Source organism: Phocoena phocoena, chromosome 11 (assembly GCF_963924675.1).
Source record: "Phocoena phocoena chromosome 11, mPhoPho1.1, whole genome shotgun sequence".
Classification (NCBI taxonomy): Eukaryota; Metazoa; Chordata; class Mammalia; order Artiodactyla; family Phocoenidae; genus Phocoena; species Phocoena phocoena.
In genome coordinates, this window is record NC_089229.1 from 21064798 (window position 1) to 21075191 (window position 10394).

Genomic DNA, 10394 nt, shown 5'->3' on the forward strand with positions numbered 1-10394 from the left:
CCCATTAAAATAAGGAGTCCCACATAATCAGACAAGAGCTTGAACAGCTGGAACTGCCAACCCCAAACAAAAGAAGGCCTGAATTATAAGGCGTGTGCAAATCAAGAACAGTGACACAGTCACAAAGAAGCTATCACAAGAATGTTTAGTAGTTGCAGTTTTTATGGAAAATTCAACAAAATTAGTTCTATGAAAGAAATGAAGAATTTGTGTACAAGCTTCAATCACTGAACTTTAGCAGAGAGTCTATTTTATATATATATATATATATATATATATATATATATATATTCCCCCACATCATTCTTATGAAATAGAAAGAACTACTTTAAAGATAACAAAATTAACCATTTGGATTACCTTTAAAAAGAAGTTATTTAATAAATGGTACTCAGATAAGTTATAATATGTCTTCATATGTGAAAAACTATCAGGTACACAAAGATATGCTTTTATTGGAAAACTTTTATAAACTGATGAGATTGTATCAGTGAATCATCATTAACTCCTGAGTATTTACTGTGTTCCAGATCCTAAGAGCCAGTTATTCATACTTTCTAGTCATTCACTATTCTCTTTCCAAATCATTTTTGTCTCAAGCATTGAATCCCAACAGCAGCTTCTTGTCTACCGTTAGCCCAGTCCCCAATCTGCATCACAATCCCAATTCTTGCTTCTTACTCAGTTTATTACCTGCTTTCCTCTTATCTATCTATCCCTAAAAGTCTCAGTCTCTACATTTTTTTTCCCCACATAAACCAATTATACCGAATCAGCAACTCTTCATTTCTGGATCTGCACCTTGATTAGCAATTTATTGGCTTTTTTTGGTTTCTGTTTTTGTCTGTCTTTTTGGAGAAGACTACTTTAATTCTGTGCCATCTTGAGGAAGTCTTTTCCCTTGGATTTGGGCAAAAAAAAAGAGCTCTCAAATGACCAAGTCCAAACTATCCGCTAACCCTGCTTTAACAAGACAAACAGCGTATGCAGAGATCACAAGTGAATACTATACTTAATTTTTTAAATCTGGAGAAAATGTTAGAAGCACAGAGTGCACTTATCCACCTAAAACTTAAACAGAATTTGGGCCTAGCCCACTTAGAAACGGTTTCAGCCATGAGGTCCTCAAGATTATTTATGGTAAGGCTCTTCATACCAGTTTGACTTCAGATCATGATGGGAAAAAAATGCCAGCCCGTGGAGCTGCTCCTTTGTTCCACAGCTGTAGGCTCTGAAACTGAGTATATTTTAATTCCTCATTCACATGATAAAATGTGGTGGGGAGAGCACAAGGTGGTATGTCTCAGTCCTGGTACAAATTGGGGGCCGACTTGGAAAAGAATGGCAAAAAAGCGAAGAAATAAAGTAAGTTTCCTCAGAAAAATAGTAACATTAACTGCCACTGCAACACATATACATTCGGCACCCAGCCGACAGATGACTGCCAAGACACATAAGCTGCAGGGATGCGGTAAATGCCCAAGTTGGCACAGTGGTTACTGCTGAGGAGGGGACGGAGATGAGATTAGGATGGAATGCACAGAGGCCTTTCAACTGTACCAGTAAGATTTCAGTTCAAGATAAGCAGTGAGAACACAGGTATTATTATACTGGTCTGTACGCCCTTCTGTGTGTCAAAAAAACGTTTCATCATTTTTAATGTTTCATTTAGAAAAATAGTTAAAGAAGATATCCTGATTTGTTCAGGGGAATAAAAAACAACTTTCTCAGCTTTAAAATTCTGAGTTAAATATTTCCTAAGTGCCTAGAAGAAAAAATAGAAATGCTGTATCCATACCAAACATATTTCATATTTTTTAATGTATACTAAAATAAATCACCACAAAGGCACCACTGGGGTAGTAGAAAGTAGCAGACCCATCTGCTAAATGGGATACCACCACCTCTCTTGTATGCTTGTTGTAAAGATTAAATAAGGTGATACAAATAAAGTACCTGATACATAGCTAGCACTTAACAAATGAGTTGTTATGATGATACTATGATAGGACATAATTATAGTTCATTTAACATAATTCATCAAATTAAAAAGAGGTAAGAAAAAGCTAATACTGAGAAATCATTAAGTGTAATTTGGAAAGCTTCTTTTACTAACATAAAAATAAATACGGTTGTAAGTGAACATAAAAACTTTAAAATACCAACATCCATACTCAAATATGAATGTGTAACAAAGAAGTCTCTTGCTAGAATAAGGCTTAAGGATTGTGTCACACATAGGCCCTTTGCTCCATTCAGGCTGTCTCCTCACCGTCCACTCTATTGGTTTCACTCATTTCTGTGGCTCTATCACTGTTCAAGCTATATGTTTGTCCAAGCAGTGTCCACTCCTTCATTTATTAAGCAATCATTTATTCACACCCTTTATTAAACTGGGCACCACAGGCAACAGACACAGTGATGAACATAACAGACGTGATGCTCTCATGGAGCTACTACATTCACTTGTGTATGTAGTGAATACACAAGGTTAAATCATGGAAATTGTTTTGAAAGAAAAAACAGAGAGACAGCAGGGGCCTACTTTAAGACTTTGACTGAGTGATTTAGAAATGGTTTTGCTGGAGGAAAAACATGAACTTGAAGAATGGTGGCAATTAGCCAGGGAGAGAGACAGGGAAGAGTTCTATGCATAGAGAATAATTTTTGCAAAGACTCTGTACAGAAGGGGAGAGACTTTGGCGCCGAGAACTGAAAGAAGCCAGTATGGCTGAAGCGTGGAGCACATGCGGCTTAGGATAGGGTTGGAAAGTCAGGCAGTAGCCCCACCACGTGACGCCATACTGAGGAAAGTAGATTTTATTCTAATTGCAGTGGGAAGCCATGGAAGAGTTTTAACCAAGGGAGAGACATAATGTATTTCATAGTTTAACAGAGCTCCCTGAGGGGGAGAGAGAAACATGGGAGTGAAATACTGATGGGTTTAACAGAGAAAGGGGGAAGAAAACAGAAGGAGAGGTGGGTAGAGATGTGGGGAAAAGAATTAGCGGAAACACTGAGAGAAGGAGAAGCATAGAGGGGTAGAAACAGTGAGAGCAAAGGAAACTGAGCACACAGGAAGTGAGATGGAGAGCAGCCTGGAAGGGGAAGAGGAGGGGATCCACTGCAGCAGTTCAGTGACCAGTGATGGTTCCTGGGCAGGGATACTGACAAAGTATCCACCGGAGAAAAGTGGATGGGTTTGACATCTATTTTGGAGTTAGAATCAAGACTTGATAATGGTTAGAGATGGAGGGTGAAGGCGAGGGAGGTAAGGGCAGAGTGAAGCGTCAGGAACAACTCTTGGGTTTCTGGCTTAAGCAGTTGAGTAAATGGATAGTTGCAGCGTTTACTGCGATGAAGATGATGGGAGTCTGAACAGACTGAAGCGGGGAACGAAGCAGAGACAGGGCAAAAGTGCTATGTTTTGGTCATGTCTAATTTGAGAAGGCTTCAAAGACATTCAAGCGGAAATGTCAGGTTGGCAGTTAGAAATACTAATCTAGAGCTAAGAAGAAAGTTCAGGAGGAGACAGAAATTGCCAGCAATCCTTGGGGGATAAAACCACTGGAAAGAATGAGATCATCCGAGAAAGAAATGGAGAAAGCAGTGACAAGATCTAGGAACAAGTCCTGGAAAAAACCAACATTTAGACACGAGAGAAAGAGTCAGCAAAGGAGATAGAGTCCTTACCTCGACTAATCCAGGTTTACAACTCTTGTGATTTACCTCCTCCCAGGAGCCCTTCCTGATTGGCCTGAATTAATTCTGCCTATATCTGTAGCTCTTGAATTCACATAGCATTTCTCCCAACTACCTGTCCTTACAGTGCTTTATGCTGTTTTTTCGTTGTTTCTGTACATTGCTTGACCAAGTATATTTTAAGTTCCTGGATTGCTGTCGGAAGTAGTGTTGAGAGAAGTATTCAAGCTGAAAGTTTAGGAAACACTTCTGGTGGGAGATATGTGAACATCTCTAGGAAAAACCAGGTAGGTGAAATGTGACAGCAAAGCTTGGAAATAGCCATACAGCAGGCACAAGTCTGACAGGAGACTTTTTTTGGGTATTATTTATTATTTTTCACTTTTATTTATTATGTGACCCAATAAATAATTTTGCCTCTCACCAAACATGTCCAAGGTGAAATATGTGAAGTGGCTACTAGTCAAGGTACCAGCAGGTTAAGTGAGCTGCCTGATATACCAGAGGAATCACTATGAAAAAAATGACTAAAACTGGTGTATTTGGCAGAGGGTCCAAATGAACGGGACAGAACAGCTGTGCCCGTGAACAAGGACTCTGGGCGCAATGTGCTACTCAGGAATTCACAGGGCTGCCCTACTGGACAGGTACATTTTTATTACGGCTTTTAAATAAATTCCATTGTGGTAGACTACATAATGGCCCCCAAAGATGTCTATGTACTAAACCCCAAAACCTGTGAATATACTGCCTTCGTGGGCAAAATGGATCTTGGCGATTGAGTAAATTAAGGGCCTAAGGAGATGGGAGATTGTCCTGGTGAGCCCAATGTACTCACCAGAGTCCTTATAAGAGGGATGCGGAAAGGTCACAGCCAGAGAAGGGGACGTGCCAAGGGAAGCAGAGAGAGAGAAAGAGATGTCAGGACACAAGAGGCAGAGCAAGAGAGGCTGGAGCTGTTATGCCGCTGGCTTGGAGAGGAAGCAGCCAGGAAATGCAGGTGCCTGCTAGAGGCTGGAAAAGGGGAAGAAAAGAGCTACCCCCCCACCCCCAACCCTTAAAATGGATGCAGCCCTACTAACATCTTTTTCTTTTTTTTAGCTCATTTCAGAATTTTGACCTCCCAACTGTAAAATACATTTATGTTGTTATAAACGACCAAGTTTTTGGTTATTTGTTCTAGCAGTAATAGGAAACTAATACACATCTTAAGTGAAGGAAGATATTCCCAAAGGGTCAAGACATTTGACCTAGAGAAAGCGATACGTATCCAAACATGGTTAGAAGACGTAGCAAGGCCAATGCATTGAAGCAACGAGTAAAGGGCACCAGCTGTATATAGTACACTTAAAAAAAAAAAAAAAGATGCAAAATTTACAGGTAAAAGCCATTGTGAGTGCTGTGGCCCTGCCTTTGTACATCTGAGATCATTCATTCACTCATTCATTTAAATATTTACAAAGGCTCCTAGCGTTTACTGTCTCAGGGAACAGCACCCACACTCACCAAGTTCCAGGTCATGTGGACTCCTTCCTCTCTCACAGTTCTGCCCCAGGCTCCAACCCTACCTCAGCCAGAACAATCAGTGGCCATATCTCGTTGTTTCTACCTTTACATTTTCTCTTCAATACCCAAGGCCACTCCTTTAGTTCAAGCCACCACCATGCTTTTCCAGGTTTACTGAAACAGCCTCCAACCAGTCGCCCTCTCTCTACCCTTTCATGCCTCCAACTTGTTCATGTACTGCAGCCAGGGTGAGCCTTCACAAACTCCCATCTAAGGATGTTACTACTTCCCTGCTTAAAACCCTTAATGGGGGTTTCCCTGGTGGCGCAGTGGTTAAGAATCCGCCTGCCAATGCAGGGAACACAGGTTCAAGCCCTGGTCCGGGAAGATCCCACATGCCACGGAGCAACTAAGCCCGTGTGCCACAACTGCTGAGCCTGCACTCTAGAGCCTGTGAGCCACAACTACTGAAGCCTGCGTGCCTAGAGCCCGTGCTCCACAACAAGAGAAACCACCGCAATGAGAAGCCCACGCACCCCAAAGAAGAGTAGCCCTGCTCATCGCAACTAGAGAAAGTCTGCGTACGGCAACGAAGGCCCAACGCAGCCAGAAATAATAAACAAATAAAAACCCTTAATGGCTCTCCACTGCCTTCAGGATAAAGCCTAAAGTCCTTCAGGAAGCCATCAAAGCCTTACAGTATCCCCTCGGCCACCTCTGACCCTTACACTCCAGCCATGTTGAATTTCTTTTGGCCCGTGGAGCACGCTGCTCTCTCATCTCTGTGATCCATCTACATGGAACGCTCCCCTTCCTCCCCTCTTTCAGACTCACTCCTACCTACCCTTCAGATTCAACTGCTCTAAAAAGCCTCTGTGAACCTCCTCCCCTGTTTAGGTTGTATAGCAATATAGGCTTCTATTTTGCTGTACTCTATACTTAAAAAAAAATAAGATTCGTAAGGGGGTAACCTTCTCCATCTCTTCCACTTGTATGTAGAACTCAGTGCTAAATTTAGCCCTGGAATTACTCCTAAACAATAAGTGTTGTATTTATTACTAAAGGAAATATGAAACAATAATGAAATAAATCTGTGGTATATTCCTTTAAGGTAAAGGTAGCTTCCAAAGCAGATGAAGATTTTTAAGAGGAAGAAATAAGATTCTTACTACGTAATAAAATATCACATGTTATCTGCAAAATATAAAGCCTCTTCATTTGTTGGGAGTCTTTACTTTTTTATTTGAAAATTTCCTTTTGCAATGTTTGGCAGAGATCCAACCTGAATAATTTAATTTTGTATTACACAGAATTATTAGTTTGTCATAAAATTTTGTGGGATACAAAAATTTTTTTTAAACTTAAAATCCATTTGCCTTTATATATGATAGACTAAAAGACTCTGGAAAACATACGTATACGGTAACAAAGAAATGTAAAAACAACATTAAAAAAAAGAATAAGAGCTGTATGTACTGATATGAAAAGATGTCTATTATATGTCATAAAACCAAAAGCAATCTGCAGTACAGTATTTAAGTATGTTACTGGGATCACAGTGCTTTCTAAACTGTGTGTGTGTGTGTGTGTGTGTGTGTGTGTGAAAAAGAAAAACTCTTGAACAAAGTTAAATAATTTTTTTCAACAGTCATTTTTTTTTTTTTTTTTTTTTTTTGCAGTACGCGGGCCTCTCACTGTTGTGGCCTCTCCCGTTGCGGAGCACAGGCTCCAGACGTGCAGGCTCAGCGGCCATGGCTCACGGGCCCAGCCGCTCCGCTGCATGTGGGATCTTCCCGGACCGGGGCATGAACCTGCGTCCCTTGCATCGGCAGGCGGACTCTCAACCACTGCGCCACCAGGGAAGCCCCAAGAGCCAATTTTATTTTGGGGATCAAAAATATTAACAAGTCATCCATCAAGGGAAAACAAAAGTCATAATGTCTAAAATTCCATATAAAGTGAGTCCTTCACCATAGCTTATACTTTCTTACAAAAAAGTTTGTTTTGTGAGAGTAGGCAGAAGTCTTTATCAGCACTTCAGCAATATCTAACATATGACTGATGGTTTTAATACTGTAAATCCCCATGACACTTTCAGCAGCAAAAACAAAACTGCATTTAATGTCTCTGCTACATTTCATACATTCTAGGTCTTTGTACATTAGTAATTCACTTATGAAATACATGGCAACATTCTGTTAAAACCACCTACTCTGTAACAACATAATAACATGATAAAACTTTATGAGTTTTTAGAAGGAGAAACACTAAAGAGATACAATTATAATTATTGCCTGCATCTTATAAACATTACTTCTTAGGCATTTCTCTATGGCAGTTACATTTCAACTAAAGTAGGGAAATTCAAAATGAGAAAACAGACTGACAGACTCAAGTTTCCTAGTCTCTCAAATTCTATGTACACTGTATGGTTCATTAAGGATGTAAAGGTATATCTGATATCAAAGTATAGGAAGCAACAAATAATAGGAAGAAAGTAAAACACACATACATAGATATACATACACAGCCATGTTACTGTGAGAAAGCAAAACATAACAATACACATTAATCTTAATCCCTTACTTTCCTCATCAACAGCCAGATTGAAAAAACTTATTGAAATAACTGAACTTTCATTCTTATCTCCAAACTTAAATTGAGATTGACAGGAAAGAAAAAAAAAGTGCTGCTTAGTAAAAAGTACAGTAAATGAGCAAAAACTAAATGGGAAAATATAAATTAGGAAACATTACTTCTGAACTGATCAATCATCCAAACATCACTGGACTCATTTAGTTTTTTAGTATATTAGCAGGTATACTGTTGACATTATTCCCTTATCACACACTTTGATTTACCATCACAAGTTACTTCTCACTATTTTTTAATGAAGTATTCAAAATTAACTGATACCCACAGCAGAAATGAACCTGGGCCATACAAACAACTCTGCAGAGAAGTTGCTTATAGCTGGGAATATAAATGCAAGAGTAGTGTGATTAAAAAAAAAAAAAAGAGGCTGGACACTGGAGACAGTCTAGACTGAATTCTGGGTGGACCTTAGTAGCTTAATTCCTTTCTCTGAGCTTCAGTTTAATCTATGACATGGAGAAAACACCAAGGAGACTGCAGGATTATTAACAGGTTTAACAATAATATAAGTAAAGCACCTAGACCAGTACCTGACACATTCTAGGTAATAATGCGTGATAAGCAGTAGTGAGTGTTTAGTATGTGCCAGAAATAATTTTAAGTGCTTTACATGGACTAACTTAATCAACGAATGACAGTTACCATGACCTCTGGCACTGCCTTCACCTTCTGCTCCTCTCTGCCTGCCCTTTGGGGATAGCTTGAAACTTTTAATCCAAATTAAACAGCATAGAAATAATACAAGCTATGTGTCAGGAACTGTACTATGGATTATTTCACTTGATCTTCACAATGACCTTCACATCAATAAGGTAGGAACTATTTATTATTAACCTTCGTTTGCACAGTATGAAATTTAGGCTTAGAAAGATTAAGTAACTTGCCTAAGGTCACACACATAGTAAAGTGTGATTTCAGAGCCCCCATGTTTAGAAACTCTGCTACATTAAAAGAAATATTACTTATAATTCATTAATATAAAAATAGCAGAGACACCCACTATTCAAAATCTGTGGGTTTTTAATGAGTTTTTGAAAGCGATGAGTCAGACAGGCAACATGTATCAGGATTCTACACCAGATGACTATCACCAGTTTCCACTTTTTCATTCAAATCTATTCCAATCTCCTCCCAAAGGGAATCTGAGGTGGTGAGAATTCCAATTCCTAATTCTTTAAGTCCCAAGTGAGGTAATCAGACAGCAGTTCACAAACTGCTTATCTTCTGAGAGAGTAGGTACGAGCACTCTCCACACAAACGAAGCAAAACCCAAACTCTGATCTAGACAGGGTCTGCAAAAAAAAAAAAAATCTCTTCACTTAATAACGACTCAACTTCACCAGACGTACCACAAAGCACTCTAAATCCGTAAGACTCAATCCCGTGGTTCGAAAAGTTAGGAACCAGGAGTGACTGCATGGTCAAGCACTCCCTCCAAAACTTTCCTCCGACTTCCAAGGCAATCTACAAACCTCCCCGTAACGCAGCCTTTCAAACCGAGACGTGTGGGTGGGGAAAGCATAGAACAGAGCCTCCAGTTATTCGGCGACATGGGCCTTGCAACGACTGGAGGGAACAAATAGGGAAGAAACTGTAAACTCTGCCAGAGTGCAAAATGACTATGTGTCATTCTCCTTCCAACGTCAGTGACTTCATCACTTCTTGCTGAGGGAGGCACTAAGGAATCAAGTGACCCTATATGTGCTAGGTGCTTGGAAATGAAAGTGCCCCTGGAGAGCCTAAACTAGCTTCAGGCTCTCATCCCTCCTTGGAGTCTAAAGCAGAGCGGCAGCGGGTCGCTACCTCTCCCCTAACCTAGCACACCCACACCTGCCGTTCCCCGCCCCAGCACACCTGTGGCCCCTCGCACAGCACCCGGGTGGGCATGGGAAGGCAGGCATAACTTCACCTTGACGGCCCCGGGGACCAATCAGAGCACAAGACTCCCGCAGCGGGCCAATCGCACAGCGTCTTGGATCCCGCAGCTCGGCGCCCCAACCGAACCACCGCTTCCCCTCCGCGGAGCGCTGGGGGCTCTTCGAGCGCAAGCTGAGGCGCGGCAGCCCCGAGAAGGCAAGTAAGAGTTCGCGAGGAAAGAGAAGGCAAACAGGCAAGTACTCACCCGCCCAGGCGCAGGAGGGTCACTGCTCCCTGTGGGGCGACATTTCGCTCAATCTGTGCTTGACCGGCACGCCCCTGCCCAACCGCCGCCGCAGCCGCAGCCGCCGACTCTGCCTCGAGCTTCGCAGCGGTTCGCCGCCGCCTGTTTTGAAGGAACCAATCAGAAGGCGGAGAGGGGGCTTGGCTGGAGGCCCCGCCCCCAAGCCGCCGGGAAGCAGGAGACCCGCCGGCCTCTGAGTCGAGGGGCGCCTCGCCTTCCTCAGCCTGGCGTCTCACAACTCTGGGGGGGCTAAGCTCCTCTTCTCACAGAAAATGGCTTTGTCACAGAGTACCTCCTCTCATCTGGCCCCTCAGCGACAGCAACAAACCCTTTTTGTCCCGATTAGCAGGAGAGGTGAATCAACTTCTCC